Source organism: Rhinopithecus roxellana, chromosome 2, assembly GCF_007565055.1.
Source record: "Rhinopithecus roxellana isolate Shanxi Qingling chromosome 2, ASM756505v1, whole genome shotgun sequence".
Classification (NCBI taxonomy): domain Eukaryota; kingdom Metazoa; phylum Chordata; class Mammalia; order Primates; family Cercopithecidae; genus Rhinopithecus; species Rhinopithecus roxellana.
The window spans coordinates 119,601,624-119,621,727 of NC_044550.1; the positions used below are offsets into that span (position 1 = coordinate 119,601,624).

General features: G+C 36.5%; 1 long non-coding RNA gene across 1 annotated transcript; it reads right to left on the reverse strand.

Moving 5' to 3' along the window:
• Positions 1 to 5,196: 5,196 nt before the first annotated feature.
• LOC115892760 lies at positions 5,197 to 12,994 on the reverse strand. The gene is made up of 3 exons (XR_004052651.1): positions 12,851 to 12,994; positions 5,898 to 6,013; positions 5,197 to 5,231 (listed from the first exon to the last, which is right to left on the reverse strand). It is a non-coding gene; the product is annotated as an uncharacterized LOC115892760 (long non-coding RNA).
• Between the last annotated feature and the right edge of the window lie 7,110 nt (positions 12,995 to 20,104).

Below are 20,104 nucleotides of genomic sequence, written 5' to 3' on the forward strand. Positions count from 1 at the left end.
CTGGACAAAGACACCATGAAAAAAGGAAACTACAGGCCAGTATCACTGACAAACAGATGCAGAATTTCACAACAAGATACTAGCAAACCATATTCAACAGTACTTTAAAAGGATCACTCACCATGATTAAGTGGGATTTATCTCTGGAATGCAAGTTTGGTTCAACATATACAAACCAATAAATGTGATTCACCATATTAACAGAATGAAGGACAAAAAGTGCATGATTTCTCAGTTGAAATAGAGAAAGCACTTGACAAAATCCAGCTTCCTTTTATGATAAAATTAGGTGTAGAAGGAATGTTCCTCCAAACAACTAAGGTCATATATTAAAAGCCCACAGCTAACATTGTACTCAATAGTGAAAAATTGAAAGCTTTTCCTCTAAGACCAGAAACAAGACAAGGATGCCCACTCTCACCATCTCTGTTCAACACAGTACTGGAAATACAAGCCAGAACAATTAGGCAAGAAAAAAAAGGCATCTGCATGGGAAAGGAAGAAGCGAAATTGTCTTTTGCTGACATGATATTTTACATAGAAAATTCAGAAGACTTCACCAAAAACCTGTTAGAACTAATGAACTAATTCAGCAAAGTTGCAGAACACAAAATTAACATACAAAAAAAACGACTAGTGTTTCCACTTATTAATAACAAACTATGTGAAAAATAAATTAAGAAAACAATCCCATTTGTAATAGTGTCAAAAATAGATAAATAAAATGCTTATGAGTAAATTTAACCAAAGAGATGGAAGATCTGTATACTGAAAACTATAAAACATTGATGAAGGCAATTGAAGATTACACAAATAAAAGAAAACACACCCTGCGTTCATGGATTTGAAGGATTAATATTGTTAAAATGTATACTACAAAAGCAGTCTTCAGATTCAATGCAACCTCTATCAAAATTCTAATGTCATTTTTCACAGAAACAGAAAAAACAATCGTAAAACTCATATGGGTCCACAAGAGACCCCAATAGCCAAAGCATTCTTAACCAAAAAGAACAAAGCTAAAGATATCACACAACTGGATTTCAAAATATATTGCAAAGCTACAGTAATCAAAACAGAATGTGCTGGCATAACAACAGACAAATTGACCAATGGAATGGTATAGAGTGCCCAGAAATAAACCTACACATCTACAGTCAATTTTGACAGAGGTTCCAAGAAGACAAAATGAGGAAAGGGCAGTCTCTTCAATAAATGGGAAAACTGGATATCCACATGAAAAAAGATGAAAAGTACCTTTATTTCACTCTTATACAAGAATAAAGCCAAAATGGATTAAAGACTGAAATGTAAGACATGACACTGTAAAGCCACTAGAAGAAAACATAGGGGGAAAGTTCCATGAGAGGGTCTGGAACAATGACTTTTCGGATATAATCCCAGAAACACAGGCAACAAAAGCAAAATAGACAAATATAATTGTATTGAACTAAAAAGTTTCTGGGCAGCAAAAGAAACAATAGAGTGAAGAGATAATGCACATTATATTTGCAAATATTATATTTGCAAATTATACATCAGATAAGGGGGCTAATATTCAAAATATACAAGGACACAAATTACTCAGTAACAAGAAAACAAATAAACCTATTTAAAAATGGACAAAAAACCTGAATAGACATTGCTCAAAAGAAGACAGACGTAGTTTACAGATATAAGAAAAAACTGCTCAACATCACTAATCATTAGAGAAATGCAAATCAAAACCACAATGAAATATCACCTCATACCTACCTGTTCAATTGGATTAAAAAAACAAAAGTTAAGTGTTGGCAAGGATGTGGAGAAAAACAAACCTTGTATACTGGTGGTGATACTATAAATTAGTACAGCCATTTTGGAATACAGTATTGAGCTTCCTCAAAAAACTATAAAAAGAATTGCAATATGATCCAGCAATCCCACTTTGGGGTATAGTATATACCCAAAGGAATTGAAATCAGTATTTTGAAGAGATATCTGCACTCCCACCTTCACTGAAGAATTTTTCACAAGAGCCAAGATATGGAAAAAACTCAAATGTCTAGTGAAGCATGAATTGATATTTTAAAAGTCATATATATACACAATAGAATACTCTTAGGACTTCACACACACACACACACACACACACACACACACACACACACACACAGTGAGAGAGAAAGAGAGAGAGGAAATTCTGGCATTTGTGACAACGTGGATGAACCTAGAGGACATTAGGCTAAGTGAAATAAGCCAGGCACCGAGAGACAAATGCCATATGATTTCACTTTTATGTGAAATTTTAAAAAGTCAAATTCATTCAAGTAGAGAGTAGAATGGATCAGAGGCTGGCAATGATTGGGGTGCAGGAGTAGACAAGGAAAGGAGAGATGATGGTGAAAGGGTACAGAGTTTCAGTTAGACATAAGGAACATAAGGAACATGATCTACTGCATAGCATGGTGACTATAGTTAATAATAATGTATTATATATTTTAAAACAGTTAAAAGAGGATATCAAATGTTCTGTGAGGGATATGTTAACTCACCTAATTTGATTATCCCACAATGTATACATGTATGAAAATACTACATTGGACCCCATAAATATATACAATTATTATTTGCCAGTTAAAAAAGAAACTAAGGTCCATATAATTTAAATGAGGAGCATAAAGCTACAAAACTAGTTGGAGGCAGAAATGGCTCTGAACCCATTTCCCTTTACTCTCAGACCAATGGAACATTGAGCACAGAATATTAATCACTGTCCTTGCTGCTATGAAGCCAGTATTCTTGGTTTCCCAGAGCACAGGGAATAGAAAAATAGAATTCCAGTTCCTCAGAATGTAACTCCAAAGGAAAAATGTCATGGTGTTAGCACAGTTTTACTTGACTTTGGATGCCCCAGTAAACCTGTGAAATCACTTTAAATAATCTAAAGGAATGCAAATTCCACTCCAAACTGGGGGAATGAACTGAAAAAAAAAATCTACAAGTCTGAGCATTCCAAAATAATGGCCTAGCTATTTGAAGGATAAAAATCTCAAAGAAATTATGACCAAATAAGAAGATCACAGAGGTGGTATTCTTAATACAGCAAAAATCAAGTTAGAATTTTATGATGTCTCTGTGGTACCAGAATATAGTGCTGTGCCAGAAATAGGCTTCTCAACTTTTCAGTCCATAAATGGACTGAAGTGCCATATACATACAGATTGTACTACATTTGGAGTGTCCTTGTGAGTTCCTCCCATACAGAATATAATTTGGAGTGTCCCTGTGAATACATTTGGTGTCCCCCAGACATTTGGTGTCCTCCGGAATACATCTGGAGTGGCCCTCTGAGTTCTTCCCATGCAGAATATCAGAAAACATTATAACTGGTTACTCAAGCTATGCTCCTGGCTATGTAGACCAGAGGAAAGACAATTTATATACATTGATATACCAAAGAAAGAACGGGGATAGCCATCCATACCTGGATCTGACCCATGGAGACCCCTGAATTCTACCTGACAAGGGCATAAAGTAGCGAATATCAAACTTTTTTCTTTAAAAGGTCATATACTGGAAATTTTAGGCTGTGTTAAAAGTACACAATCATGCCATTGTAGTACAAAGCAGCCATAGACAATTCATAAATGAATGAATGTGACTGTGATCAATAAAACTTTATGGACACTGACATTTGAATTTCAAATACTTTTCATGTGTCGTGAAATGATATTCTTCTAATTTCTTCTTAGCCATTAAAAAATATATAAACAATTCTAAGTTCATAGGCCATTCAAAAACAGTATTATCTCAAATTTATGCTTCAACAATTATAAATCATTTTAAACTCGTTTGTATTTTGAGCATGCATAGCCACTTTAATAATAAGGTCTACATACTTACTTTCTAGTGTGATACATAGTAGGGATCAGAAAGTAACTCTGTTGGCTTGGAAGGTTGAGATTTGGTAGATAAGTTCCACCCTGACTTTGGAGTGTGGTGATGTAGTATAATGATTAAACACATGTGGCTGACCTTTTCGGAGAGTCAGTTGGATGTATCCCACAGATCACCCCAGGAATGCATTTTCTGGTTCCGACCAACCTCTCCTTCTAAAACACCCCTTTGAAGACGTTGCTTTAGTAAATCCTAATAAAACACACTGTGTGGAAGGTAAGAGAAGAAAATAAATATGGATATAGCAATGCTAGGGCTAACACATCACTTACAAGTTTCTGAATAGGTTATCACACCATGGGTTAATTATTTGTAAATAAAAATTATTTATAAATATATGTATATTTTTACAAATATATATACACAAATAATATTTATTTATTTATTTACTTTGGGACAGGGTCTCACTCTGTCACCCAGACTGGAGTGCAGTGGCATGATCACTGCCGACTGAAGCCTCCACCTCCTGGGCTCTGGTGATCCTCCCACCTCAGCCTCCCAGGCAACTGAAACTACAGGTATATGCCACCATGCCCAGCTAATTTTTGTATGTTTGATAGAGATGGGATTTTGCCCTGTTGTCTAGGTTGGTTTAGCACTCCTGGGCTCAAGCAACTTTCCTGCCTGGACATTTCAAAGCACTGGGATTACAGTCATGAGCCACCAAGCCTAGACAAATATACTTTTAATATAAAGAACAATTACATAGAACTTTCAATAACAATCCCCAAAAATTCTGCTTGAGACTAACTGGAATATAGGTTGTTATTTTATTTTATAGTTTTTTCTTACCAGTGACTATCACAAGTAGAAAATTGAAATTAAAATCTCTTGCTAATTTCTGTTTATTCTATGATCTCCTGAACTGTGAGTTTAAAATGTTTCTTTCAGTTCAGATTTGATTGAACATTCCGTGGAGCACCCACTCACTGCAGATAAAAGGTGAAAAGGCTTCCTTCCATTCAGGTTGCTCAGAGGGCAGACACGCCTCATTTTAGTCATCCAGTATGAACTGAGTGACAACTCATTGCTATAAATATCTCCAGATCTCCTGTTCCTCTCTGCTCCAACCATAGTTCCTGCCCCTATATCCTCAGCATTTCCCCAGTGCCCTAAGAATTCATTTCCGAAGTGTCTCTTACTTTATTTAAATCTCTCAGGAATTCCCAAAGCCCATGTTACAAGGAGGAAGATTCAGCTGGGCAGGATCCCAGGCGATCTAGGGCTGGTTCTAAACTGATGACCTTTTAGCACATGTCTCTTACTTCTGCACTCAGACCCCAAATAACACCCTAGGAGGAGAGAACGCATAGAGCAAGCGTTAGATACAAAATAAAGAAACATCACCCACCAGTGACTGTTATCTGAAATTGTATGTTTATGCAAGTAGGGGATGATTTTGGCCAATTTATCTCATTTCAAGGAAGATAAACCTTCACTACAGTTCTGACTGAAGATTCTCATTGAAATCATAACCTAAACTAAACAACCTAAAGGAATAAATATCTAGTTCCAGGGGATTCAATTTTCTCAATTTTTCTGAGCAAGGGGTCTATTGAAATTTTGATCTCATAGCAGCTGCTATGCTGGTCCCCAGGAGGAACTCAAGGACTCTACTTTTGAAGTGTCATACACAACTTTTCCTTGCTATGAAGAAACATATACTTTCCAGCCACTACAAAAGTCAAAAATTTCCCCCGACTCTCCCTGGAGAATACATGCACAGAAAACTGAATTCATCTGTTCTGGTGCTGCTTGGAGGTATGAAAAAGAAAGTAAAAAAGAAAAAGAAAACTGTATTCAAAAGGAAAACAATAACCCATTATTTTCTAAGCCAATGGTATATTTGCTTCTTAAAAAGTCAATAGTAAATTCTTAGGAGAAAATAGTTGTTACTTTATTTTATTGAAACTACCGGTAAGATCAAGTTTAGCTGGAACGATGAATTGGATCTTTACCTTCATCATTGGCCCAGCCTCCTCTCTGTGTCTCTCACATCTGTTTTGGCAACCCCATTCCTCTGAAGCACTTAGAGCTTCATGGTCTTCTTCCAACCCCCAAAGAGCTGCCAAGCCTTTAAAAAGAGAATAGTCACTGATGGATTATATAAAATTGAAAGTCAAATTCACTTTGACCCTGGTAATATCATAATTCATTTATTCTGGAAAGAAAAAAAAAATAGTAATTTGTTGCTTACTGTTGTGGAGCTGGGAAGTTCAAGATAAAGCTCCCAGCAGATTTGGTGTCTGGTTAGAGCTCATCCCTCATAGATGTTGCTTTCTAGGTGTCCTCACATGGAAACTAGGCAGACTCCCTCAAGCCTCTTTTATAAGGGCATTAGTCCCATTCATGAGGGAGGAGCCCTCATGATCTAATCACCTCCCAAAGTCTCTACCTCTTAATACTCTTGCATTGGAGATTAGGTTTCAACATTTGAATTTTGGTGGGACACAAACATTCATATCGTAGCAAGAGGCATACATAAAATAAAGCTAAAGCACATACAAATCTGTGACTTACATAGAAAAACATATACTAACTTATAAAAACCAAAATTGCTATATATAGTTATATTAATGTCAAACAAAATAGACATTATAACAAATGACCTAGTGCTACAGGTGTCAATATGGTTGATTCTTACAAATATAATATCAAGTTACAGAAAAATACAGAAAAAATGTATTTATATTAAGTTAAAGAATATACAAAATTATTATGTAATGTTTGGCAATGCTTATATATGTCATGAAGTAATAGGTGAGGAAACACAAACAGCCTTGGCAGTTTTTGTCTAGCCATGCGTATTCATGGTATTATTTTCTATATTCTTTGGTACGTTTTATATTATTAATTAATTTCCTCTGCATTATACATTGGTATACCTGGTATATATATATATATGTATGTGTGTGTGGTATACCTGGTATATATAAATGTATAATAATTTCCTCTGTATTTTTATGTATATATATGTGTGTGGTATACCTGGTATATATATACTTCCATTTATTTATTTAAAAGATATATTATGATACACACACATATATTCATATCTTTTAAATAAATAAATGGAAGTAAAGAATGTTAACATTTTGATTTGTTTTAAAAATTATGACTGTGTTTTTAAACCAGAGGAGCTTTCTGGCAACGTCATCTGGAAATAAAACTACACTTGCCAGCTGCCTTTAAATTATCCTGCTCATTTTCTCTATCTTTCAGACTTGTAATCAGAGACAGATCTGGACATGTGAGTTTTAGTTTTCCACTGTACACTTATAATTACTACCAAAATAGTTATACTCTCTGATGGGCTCCAAATGCATTGCCTAAAGCTTATTACTTAGTGGGTTTACTTTCTAAATTGTTTGCTCCAACTGATCCTCTAAGAGTCAAAGACACAAGGATCTAAAAGATGAAATAACCAAAAATTATCTGCTTGAGTATTTACTGGGCCAAGTCAATCAGTGTCTCTCTCTCACTCTTTCTCCCTCTCTCCTTTTTCTTCCTCGTGCTCTCTCTCTCTCTCTCCTTTTCTTAACGTAGAAAAGGGAATGAAGAAACAGGAACTGTGTGGCCCTGGTCCTCCTGGCACCCTTTCCACAACGCAGTCCTCATGGTAAAATACATATATTTTACTCTTTTCCATGATTAGGAAAATGGCAACAGGGGTCAATTTTAAGTCATCTGAATTCATTACATATTTCCCAATTAATTTGAAGAAAGCAGTTCATGATACACTTAGACATTTACCTGTTTTTGCAACGGTGTTTGTTAAATTGTGTAGCTATGTTTGCAATATTTTTTAAAAATTAAAAGAACTTGGCCGGGCGCTGTGGCTCAAGCCTGTAATCCCAGCACTTTGAGAGGCCGAGGTGGGTGGATCACGAGGTCAGGAGATCGAGATCATCCTGGCTAACACAGTGAAACCCCGTCTCTACTAAAAATACAAAAAATTAGCCTGGCGTGGTGGCGGGCGCCTGTAGTCCCAGCTACTCGGGAGGCTGAGGCAGGAGAATGGCGTGAACCCGGGAGGCGGAGCTTGCAGTGAGCCAAGATCGCGCCACTGCACTCCAGCCTGGGCGACAGAGTGAGACTCCGTCTCAAAAAATAAAAAATAAAAATAAAAGAACTTGAACATACAAAAATAAGGGCTTTATTAAGTAAAGTAAGGCATATTCATGTAATAGAACATCCTTTTAAAATAATGTTTTAAAATAATATTTACTGGCAAAGAAGCAGGTTCATAACATATTGCTAAACAAAAGAAGCATGATGTCTTTATGTTTACAAATAACAATAATATGAAATCTGAATAATATATGATAAGATGAAGATAACAGTGATTACTTCCAGGCTGTTGTTGGTATAAGTGACTTTTTAATTCTATTTTACTTACCTTATCTTTCAATTATTTCTGAACAATCATATATTCAAATATTACCTGTGTAAAAAAAAAAAAAGCAAAGAAATCTACTTGATTCAAAAACACTTACATTAAAATATGGAATGGGACATTCAAGCATAAATAAAGTTCTGATTTTTAAAGATGGAATAGCACTTCAGAATGTAAAACCTCAATTTTCTTCCTGCATTAGGTACATGAGATCTTCCTGCATTAGGTACAAGGGATCACTGATGATATGATTTGGCTGTGTCCTCACCCAAATTTCATCTTGAACTGCAGTTCCCATAATCCTCACATGTCATGGGAGGGTCCTGGTGGGAGGTAATTGAATCATGGGGGTGGTTACCCCATGCTGTTCTCATGATAGTGAGTGAGTTCTCATGAGATCTGATGGTTTTATAAGGGGCTTTTCCCACTTTGCTTGGCACTTCTCCTTCTTGTTACCATATGAAGAAGGATGTGTTTGCTTCCCCTTCTGCCATGATTGTAAGTTTCCTGAGGCCTCCCCAGCCATGCTGAACTGTGAGTCAATTAAACCTCTTTCCTTTATAAATTACCCAGTCTCAGGTAGGTCTCTATTAGCAGTATGAGACAGAACTAACACGACTGGTAACAAGAAGCAAAATTACTAGAAAACTTTGTGTCAGCCATTTCCTTAAGTAAGATTTATAAGATAGTACCAGCTGAAGTAGGGACTAGAAGAGATTAGTCAATCAAGCAGCTACTAATTAATTCAAGGGCCAAATATCCTTATTATTCTGATTTACCAACCATCCAGATAAGGTATATTCAAAGAACTTCATAAATTGTGACAGTTATTAACAATCGGATTGGACACTTGGGAATGCCCAAGGTGAGGATGGAGCCTCCAGCTTGAGAAAGAATGGTGATATACCTCTTAGTATAGAATGATTTTTATGGATTTTCGCTTACTGAAAGAGCACATGGCCTTAGGCAATGCACTTTGATACATGAGGTAAAAATAACTATTGTAATTTTTTTTTTTTTTAATTTCTTGGATTAGGTGGTTCTTCCTCTGAAAAGAGATGAGAAATTTTAAAAAATAGTGGTTTGAATACAAAATGGGTTAGCATTTATAAAAATGAGATTTGTCTTTCTTCTAACATTATTATATTAGTATCATGGTCATCTAGGTGCCTTGGAATAGTGATAAACTCTACAGATGTAAATATACATATAAATAAATAAATATTTATATAAATATATATAAATATATACTAAGGATTATCATAAAATATTTTCTTAAAATCTGAGTATTTTCAATCAGTTTTTGCATTTACCAAATAGTCTCTGAAAGATCTCTAAGCTTTAATAGTTAATACTTACTTTGGCTGAGTGAACTTCTGAAATGCACTTTGAACTTTTGAAAACACCAATATGATCCTGTCCCTCACACCAACTACCTATGCTTAAAAAACATGACTCTCCATTATTAAAACAGAAATTCTTAACTTTATGGTGAGGTTGCAGATTTACTCACACAACATTCAGATATGTAAAAAAAAAAAAAAAAAAAAAAAATTCTAGTAAAATAAAAATATAAAAAACTCCTTTATTTTCTGTTTACTGTTCTGGTCTTCAAATACCTCATCAGTAAAAGACCTCATTTACTTAAAAGACCTCATCCTCAGAAGCATCAGAGGAAAAAGAATCTGGTAAGTCAAAAGATAGAGAAATTTTGATGCATGCTCATTTAAATAGTCTCTAAGTAACTTAGGTTGTTTAAATGAGCCAGGAAAATCCCAAATCAGAGTTTTTCCCCTCTCTTAACCTTCCTCCTAGGTAACAATGAAGTTTATGAGAAAAGTAAAGATAACACAAGATCTCAGGCTGCTGGAGTATGGAGAAATAAGACTGTTTGAAACCCCTCAGAGTTCTGTGGGTCCTGGCTGACCTGTGCATGAAGTGGTTGTTATAGGACTCTCCCAGTAGTTATCATAAAGTGCTACTGTTCCCATCATCCTTCTTTTCTGCTAGCCTTGACCATACCAAATCCCCAAGTACCATGCCCTCTTTGCTACATGCTAGACTCTCCAGGTCTCCCAGTTCACCTTGTACCCTCAATATCAAGATAGCAGGCTGAGCATTGTGGCTCATGCCTGTAATCCCAGCACTTTGGGAGGCCAAGGAGGGTGGATGACCTTAGGTCAGGAGTTCAAGACCAACCTGAGTAACATGGTGAAACCCTGTCTCTACTAAAAAATACAAAAATTACCAGGCATAGTGGTGGGCACCCATAGTCCCAGCTACTTGGGAGGCTGAGGCAAGAGAATTGCTTGAACCTGGGAAACAGAAGTTGCAATGAGCTGAGATTGCACCACTGAACTCCAGCCTGGGTGACAGAATCAGACTCTGTCTCAGATAGTAACAATAATAATGATAATCAAAATAACATAAGGATGCTTCTGTGTCTCTTTTATGTCACATCCCCTGCTCCAAGTAAACAGGTGCCTTATGCTAGCATCTACACATTGTGTACATGAAAAGGCAAAGGAAAAAAGATGCATTAATATTTTTCAAATTGGAAAATCTGCTGGCTGCTAGTCTACTCCTGTGGTCTCATCTGGCAGCATGTAATTCTAGCCGCATAGATGTTTTATCAGTCTTTCAAACTTCCACTTCCTGCCATGATGGAATAACAGGGACTTAATTTACCCTTCCACGTGAAACAACCGCAAAAGTGAACAAGACATAAAACAATGGTTTGTAGACACTGGTAGCACAGGATTGCAATTCCTGCAACTAGGAAAGCAACCAAGGTGAGCCCTGTAGTTTGATCAGTTCACTGCCTAAAGAGTTTCCAGGCTGCAGTGCAGGGAGGGTGCAATGGTTTGAATGTGTCCTCTCCAAAATGTAGGTGTGAAAACTTACTGGCCAATGTGAAAGTATTAAAAGGTGGAGCTTTTAACATGCAATTAGACCATAAGAGCTCCTCCCCTGTGAGTGGGATTATGGCCCTTATAAAAGATGCTTCACACTTGCCCCTCCACCTTCTACCATGCATGTGAGAAGACAGTTTTCCTCCCCTCAGAGAATGCAGCAATAAAGCACTATCTTGGAAGCCGAGAGCAACCCTCACCAGACAATAAACCTGCTAGTGCCTTGATGTTGGATTTGTCAGCTTTCAGAACTGTGAGAAAATTAATTTTTTTCTTTATAAATTACCCAGTCTCTTGTATTTTGTTATAGCAGCACAAAATAAAAACAGATGAAGAACCTAGAAGTCCATTGACTTCCCTGAGTTGAGGAGATGGAGCTGAGAGTTCAAGGAGGCCAAGGAAGCAAGAGTTCACAAGGCTGTCAAAGCTGTCAGAATCAAAATGGAGTTACTTGTGTCATGCCCCGACAAAATGGACCTGAGGAAGGCCATGAAGGGAGGGCTCTCATGCATGTTTGTCTGATAACAACAACTAGAAAAACAGACTGCAAAAACCACAACTTTGCACAAAGGTCACCACAACCTTGTCAGTAAATGCTTCTGCAAGGGCGTCTGCCCAGCAACTTTCTGTTTAACCTTGGACTGATTTGCCCTTGTTATTGATCTTTGTAGCCAAGGATGATTGACTTAAAAACAAACAAACAAACAAACAAAAACCTAGGTAATCCTCCTCATTTGCCTTTAAAAACTCCGCATTGCCTCAACCTCTTTGAATATGCACAAATTTACATGGTGTGCATATTCCCATTGCAATGCTACTCCTGAATAAATACTATTTTCTTTTATAGAGTCTCCCTGTATGTTATTTAGTTGGACAGGGCAGACTACTGCAGAGGAGAGAACTACAGAGAAAGAAAAGAAAGCCCAGAGATAGGCAGACGGTCCCCCTTGGGTATTCAGGCAAATATTGATCAGGATATGCATGTGAGCAAATTATCCAAGGCTGGAAAAAAAAAAAAAACACCCAAGGATCAGGGGAAACAGCCCCTAGGGCTCACCCAGAGCTGAGAACAGCTTGTGTACCCATGGGTGAGATGGGAAACCCTCTTAATTCAAGGGGCATTGGATAGAATACTAAAAACATTACTACCTTACTAAAAGGTCAAAATTGGCTACTAAAGGCTACTCTGGTCCCACTTAACAAATCTTAAGAACAAAAAACAGAAGCAAACTGTTTCTATGTAATTTAACAGCATCCTAGGACAAAATTCAAGAATATGCATAGAAATACAAAAATATTCAACTCCCGAAAAGGTAAAATTCACATTTTCTGGCATATAATTAAAACTTACCATCGTTACAAAGAAGCAGGAATATATAGCCCATAATAAAGAGGAAACTCAATCAATAAAAATAGACTTAGAAACAATACAGATTTAGTAGACAAGAACATCAAATCAGTTAGTATAACTACATGTCATATATTCAAGAAGATTTAAGCATGCAAAGACATGGGAGATAATGGAAAAGGACTCAAATCAAACTTCTAGAGCTTAAAAATGCAATTCCTGCATATCATCTGAACACAAGTCCTTAACACACACCGTTGTCTCTGCCTGGACACTTCATTTGCTAAATTCTTACAGTGTCTCCCCTCCCACTTCATTTGCTAAAAGTAAACCTTCAGATTTCATCTCTATCATCACTCTCTCAAGGAAAGTTTTTCTGGTCTGCAAGTTATATATCACATCCCTTGGCTAAATGATGTTATGGCTCCAAACACCATTTACTGTCCTTATCACAAATATAATTTTACATTATTAGTGTAATCTCTGTCTCCATCACTATTGAAGCACCATGGTGACACAACTCATGCTCAGTTTTCTTCACTATTGTCTAGTGCTTAGCACAGTGCTTGTAAATCCAAAATTGCAGACAGTTTTAAATTTGTCAGCTCAACTCTATGAGTCTTGATATTTCAAACTAGGAACATCTGTATATATTTAAAAAAAAAATGTAGTCAGCCTTTTGGATGCAGAGAACTAACAGGTTTCCCCTCTCAATAGCTCCTTTAGTTAAGAAAACACAAAGTTTTTGCATTTCTTTAGCTGCCGTACCCAAGAGATACATAGAATTATACCTTTGGTTCTGAAGCAGATAGCCCTAATCTTTAATCCTATTTAATCCTATATTTAAATTTTAATTTAAATTTAATCTTTTAAATTGTGGGGAAGGATTAATGGTATTAAACATCTTTTATGTTCCTATATTAATGATTTGCACATGGAGTTTTCTGAAATATTGGAAACATTTGCTGCAATGAACTAAGCCGGAGATAAATGCAAGTGTTACCGAAGGACAAAAGAGAAAGTTCTATTTAATAGTTGAAGGAAATCACTTCCAGCTGGTATGACTGGAACAAAACTATTCAAAAAAAATTTTTTTTAACAATGAATCAATGGGATACTTTCAAGTAGTATATCGTTTCTTCCTCCTTTGATTTTAATTGGGACCTCAGATGGTGAAGCAGAATGCTGGTGGGGACTCTACAATGCACTATTTACAGCAATGAAAATGACTGATTATATTCTTAGTTATTGAGTGTCATAGAAGCTGCAATCTTGGAAACATCACAGTACAGAGAGGAAGGTGGGCTGTCCTGCGGCAATATGAGGTAGGGCCAATTTCTTCCTCTTATACTGTTTCTTTGAGCAATTGCTTTCTTGGAAGATAATTTAATAGGCCCAATAATTGTCAAACATTAATTTTTGAAGGGAATATTTAAATGTTTTATTATCACGAGTTGCATATTCAAATGGAACAAGCCTAATTGATTTTAAGGTGCATTTTCTTTTGAGATAATGCAACAGCTGCCAGTGTTGAATCTTTAAAATGTAGCAGAAGGATTCAAATGCTTAAACATTTCAATGTTAAACACGTGAATTGGAAGTTTAAAAATGTGTTTAAATTAAGCTAAGATAATTAATATTCTGTGTAGCCCTAGTGTGCTCTAAGTGAAAAAGGCATCAGTTAGCACCCTAAAATTCTATGTAAGTGGCCACCTTGTCCTCTTACAATGGGCCAGTTGCTCTAATTTGTCTGTCTTTTAAAAAATTATAGACCTCCCAGCTAGAAAGATGTGTCAGCCTCCTCCTCTTCCCCAGCTAGAAAGATGACCCAGGACTGAGAGTCCATGACCATCAGAATACACCTTTAGATCTTTTTTCACACTAGGAAGATAAAATTGTGGATATTTGAACAATTAAAGCGTGTTGTGGTATATCCTATGTAAAACCTTTGTATTAGCTGAGTAGGCTGCTATGTTAAAATGGCAAACATTACACATCTGCTATGTTAAAATGGCAAAGATTACACATCATTCCCACCCACAACCATTGACCAAAACAAATCACAAGGTCCTGCATAATTGCAAGGAAGTTGAGAAATATGGACAGCAATGGAATATTCAGTGAAGACCACTATCTTTAGCACAAACATTAACTCTGTCTTTAAGGATGTGAGACTTGCAAAGAGGAATGCCAACATTTAAGTGTGCCTGGGTGTGTGTTTGTGTGTAACTGTTCATTTGCTCCTATTGAATCACTCTCATGGTGCCACAGAAACCAGGGGCAAGGTCTCATAAGAAAGGAATAGTGCCTTGATGGTACTTATTGAAAGGAATCTTGAAATATTTGGACAAATACTCTTTTCTTTTAAATTCATGATTTTGAAAGAAAAAATCTAAAATAAGCACAAAATACATAATCACACCCTACCTTATTTTACTTTTTTATTTTACTTTTTAAACCTTCCCTTCTATAAATACATGTATTTTATATTTTTACAAAAAATAGACGCAAAAATTCTCTCTCAGTCATGCAAGCACACATGCATAATATTCAAAATTCCTCCTTGGATAATTGGAAGTCCTTATTCTATAAGAATTTTAGTAAATGGAAAAAAATATGCCTACAATTTTGACTTATTTCTGATATCAGCTTTTTCTAGGGGAGGAGAAACAGCTTGTATATTTTCCTACCAGAATCTAAAAAATAAATTTGAAACTTTAGCTATTCAAAAACTCCAAATGAAATTACTTTCATGATTCTCTTGCTGTTTGTACTCCAGTTAACCCTACGGCTTTTTCTCTAATCATCTATTAGTCAGACTCACATTTCTTCCCAATTCCCTGCATGCGTTAACAGTTCAATGTTAAAAATAAGATACTCTTCATTTTCAAGTATAATACAATAGCCTCAAACTGCTCAGGGAGTTTTAATGAACATTTCATATGCAACTGCCCCTAAAAGTTTCCCACAACACAGGAAGAGAGCGCTTGTGTGTGTGTGCATGTGTGTGTGTACATGTGTCGGGGGTAGGGAGAGGGTGATAGGTGTGCAGTACACTTGGTTAGGACTAAATGTTTTCATAGGGTGTGTGTATGTATTCTAGAGATAACACAGAAATGGAATTACCTCTCCCCAGCCTCCCCTGCTCCTTAAAGATGAAGTGTACAGAAAAGAATGAGTAGATTCTCTGTTACTGCTAAGACCCCATATCTAGAGATTGGAGACAAGCTTCACAAAGGATTTCCTTTAACCAATAGGAGAAGCGGGGAAGACAGACTTGGAAAGATTTATCCAGTCAAGATAGAAACAGTCTATCAAAAACAGACCATTGGCCCAGACAGCAATTATCTTGGAAAAACAAAAACAAACCATTAGGATTTCTTCAGGCAACTTGGACCTGACATTGACATTGAAAGACGACTTTTTGATTTTAGGACTGACGTATGGGAGGAACAACTTGGACTCCTGTGTTCACCTGTGCCCTCTTCACTCATTACAAATTTACTTGGATGATGACTTTCACTTAATATAGGTAGGTTTTTCCATGTGAGATACATGCAAAAGTTTCTATGTAGGTAGCTTGGAAATGGTACTTTGTTAATTAAAAGTTTTTAAGTTAATGGGTTTTATTCATTAAGAAGTCCTATCCAAGAAAGAACCCTCAACCTAAATGATAGGTTTCCAAGAACAGTAAATTAACTTAAATTTTCCTGAACTGGCAATGTTATTGATTGAATTGTGTCCCCTTAAAATTCATATGTTGAAGTCCTAACTCCCAGTACCTCAGAATGTGACCTTATTTGGAAATAGTGTGATTGCAGATTTAATTACTTAAGATGAAATCACAATGGAGGAGAGTAGGTCCCTCATCCAATATGCCCAGTGTTATTACAAAAAGTGGAAATTTTGACACAGACACACAGGCAGGGAGAATGCCATATGAAGATGAAAGCAGACACGGGGTGATGCTTCTATAAGCCAAAGATTGTGGGCAAACCACCAGAAGCTAGGAGAGAGGCATGGAAGATTCTCCATAATCTTCAGAAGGTAACAACCTTGCCGACACCTTCGTCTTAGACATCCAGGCTCTGGACCTCCAACACAATAAATTATCATTGTTTAACCCATCCAGTCTGTAGTATCTTGTTAAGGCAGCCCTAGCAAGCAAATACAGGCACTGAGAACAAATATACTTTACCCCATGAACGCTCATATGCTAAGTGCATATTTCCATAAGAACTCAGGACATCAACAACATTTTTAAAAACAGGCTGGGTGCGGTGACTCATGCCTGTAATCCCAGCTCTTTGGGAGGCCAAGGCAGGTGGATCACCTGAGGTCATGAGTTCAGGACCAGCATGGCCAACACGGTGAAAGCCTGTCTCCATTAAAAACGCAAAAATTAGCCAGGCATGATGATGGGCACCTGTAATCCCAGCTACTTGGGAGGCTGAGGCAGGAGAATTGCTTGAACCTGGGAGGCAGAGGTGGCAGTGAGCCTAGAACACATCACTACACTCCAGTCTGGGCAACAAGAGCAAGACTTTATCTCAAACAAGCAAACAAAAAAGACAATATTTTAAGTATTGCCTTTATCCTATGTTATCCACAATTTTCATCACAGAGTGCAGCCACAACAGCTAATAGTCAAAAGGAAATACATCACCCACTGGTTTTCTTTGGTCTCATAATACATCTCACGATAGGTTTCCTTATATTAGTATCATATCCTAGAGATCTAACAAGGATGTTGTGGGAAAAAAAAGACAATTTTCTGAGATGTCATTTTCAAAAAGAAAAACATTTAATGAAAGGAAAACTGAAAGACTCTTAGAAGAAAAGAGATTGTGCCCGTGTTTACTTCACTAGGCCCTTATACCTTTTCATATATTTTTCTCCACCACTGACCTAAGTCTCAGTGGGGAACAGACCCCTTCTCATATTCATTTGCCCATCTTTACTCTGCTTTCATTCATAACTTTATCAGCTTTCTACCTACTTCATTCTTCCCGTATTCTCTTCATCTTCCCCCCATGACTCTCTTAGACATAATGCTGGAGACACAGCTGCCATAACTTCATTGGAGGTTAAAGTGTGTGCAGAGTGGCTGTTGGGTTAGTTTTGCTGATCCCATTTAGCTACCAGTTAGAGGACATGATGAACAAGATTTAAGGCTTGGTTTCTGGCAAAAATTCCAACTAAAAATCCTTGCTGGACTTGGGGGTGTAGGGAGCAGCATGAGTCCAAAAGCCAGGCTTGGAGCAAGCCATGGAAGATTGCAATTAGACCTAAAAGAATGATGGTAAGAAGTAGAAGGGTGAGGAATGGAGACTATTAAAGATGAGAATACCAGTAATAATAGCAATAACAATAATGACACTAAAATTCATGAACACTCATATGCTAAGTGCATTATCTCCTTAAGAACCCAGGACATCAGCAAATATTTTTAAAACGATGGCAATATTTTAAAAATACTTATCTACAACTTTCAAAAAATGCTTTGAATGTGGACAACAGATTATTTTATTTTGTTGATTGTTCAATAAACATGCGCTGAACAATGTTTTTTAAATATTGAACTTCTCTAGAGAAATCTTTTTTTAAAAAAACCCACTCATTGGACAAAATGGTTTAGAATTCCAAGGATTATCCTATCATTATTATTTTGCATGAAATACTTTGATGTGCTTCTTCATGATAATACAAACAAGTTACTGAAGTCATCTCATTTTCAAAAGTTTATTTCAAATTACTTAACTGGAAGATGCAGAAGTTGGTGGTGTGGTTTCTGGAAGTTACCATCTATCAACCTCTGCCTCTTCCAGGCACTCCTAGTTATGTCAGAATTCTCCCACCACAGTGACTTTGTGGTTGACTGCTGTGGTCACAAGGATCTGGACTAACTAGGGATGTCTGGAAAAGGGGGTGTTTGACCAAGCTGAGAATTCCAGGATAATTTCTGAGAAAGAATGAGTTAAATGCTCATTAATTCAGACAACTTTTACCAGTCAATAACTTTCTGGAAGATTCTCTGTTATGCTGCCAGCCCTTCAATAACTGACACTTGTGTTGGAGAATTATAGCCTAGAAGGGAAGGGCTATGAGCCCTATGGCACCCTCCCAATAACCCCATGAAAATAGTTCTAAAAACAAAATGTTGATTTTTCTACTGAGGGTCCAGCATTTTGTATTTCAATCTTTCAACTTCTCTCTCTTTCTCTCTCTTTTTTTTTAAGACAGGATCTCACTCTGTTGCCCAGGCTAAATTGCTTGAACCTGGGAGGCAGTGGTGCAATCTCAGCTCACTGCAGCCTCAAGACAGGATCTCACTCTGTTGCCCAGGCTAAATTGCTTGAACCTGAGATTGCAGTGGTGCAATCTCAGCTCACTGCAGCCTCAACCTCTGCGGCTTGAGTAATCCTCTCACCTTAGCCTCCTAAGTAGCTGGTACTACAGGTTTGCATCATCACACCTGACTAATTTTTGTATTATTTGGTAGAGATGTGGTGATGGGGGTTAGGTTCACCATGTTGTCCAGGCTAGTCTCAAACTTCTGGTCTGAAGCTATCTGCCTACCTTGGCCTCCCAAAGTGCTGGGATTACAGGTATGAGCCACAGTGCCTCGCTATTTCAATTTCTCACAATTAAAGAAAGTTAGTTAGAAATTATCTAGAAAAAACTTAAGCTAATTTTCTGGACATATTATCTCTCTTTAATTTTTTCTTGGCAAACACATTGCTCTTACTATGTGCCGAGCACTGTTATAGTAACTTTTAAAAAATTAACTGATTATTTATTATAACAACCCTATGACGTATGTATGATTGCTATTTACCCCATTTTTAGATGAGAAAATTGAGACCTAGAGCTGGTAAGTAACCCACCCAGGTTTACATAGCTAGCAAGAGGGTAATCTTTCAGTAAGGTGATAAAAAAAACAAAATAAATTATATCAAAATAAAAAGGAAAATAAACCATATTCCATGTCCAGAGACTAAATTAAATTAGAATAGGATTCCTTAAAAATTGATAATGCCAGCTATAGTGAGACCAAAAGAATAGGTCCTGGTGTTCTATCACACAATAGCATGACTATAGCAAATAACAATGTAGCATATAGTTCAAGATAGCTACAAGAAAAGATTCTAAATATTATCACCACAAGGAACTGATCAACATCTAAAGTGACAGATAAGGTCATTACCCTGATTTGGTCATTATATAATATATTAAAACATCACATTGTACCCCATGAATGTTTGCAATTATTATGTGTCAATTATACACTTTAAAAATTAATTAATAAAATAAAATAAGTGGAAAGATACTTCTAAAAATCTTGAAGTTCATACTTTAAATGAGTGAATTGTGTGGTATAGAAGTAATATCACAATAAAGCTGCTATTAAAAAATGAAAAAAAAATTAATTCCATACTAATTCAGACAAAAGATAGCTAAGAATATGTGTAGCTGAAAAAAAATATGGTAAGATAAAATATTCCCAAA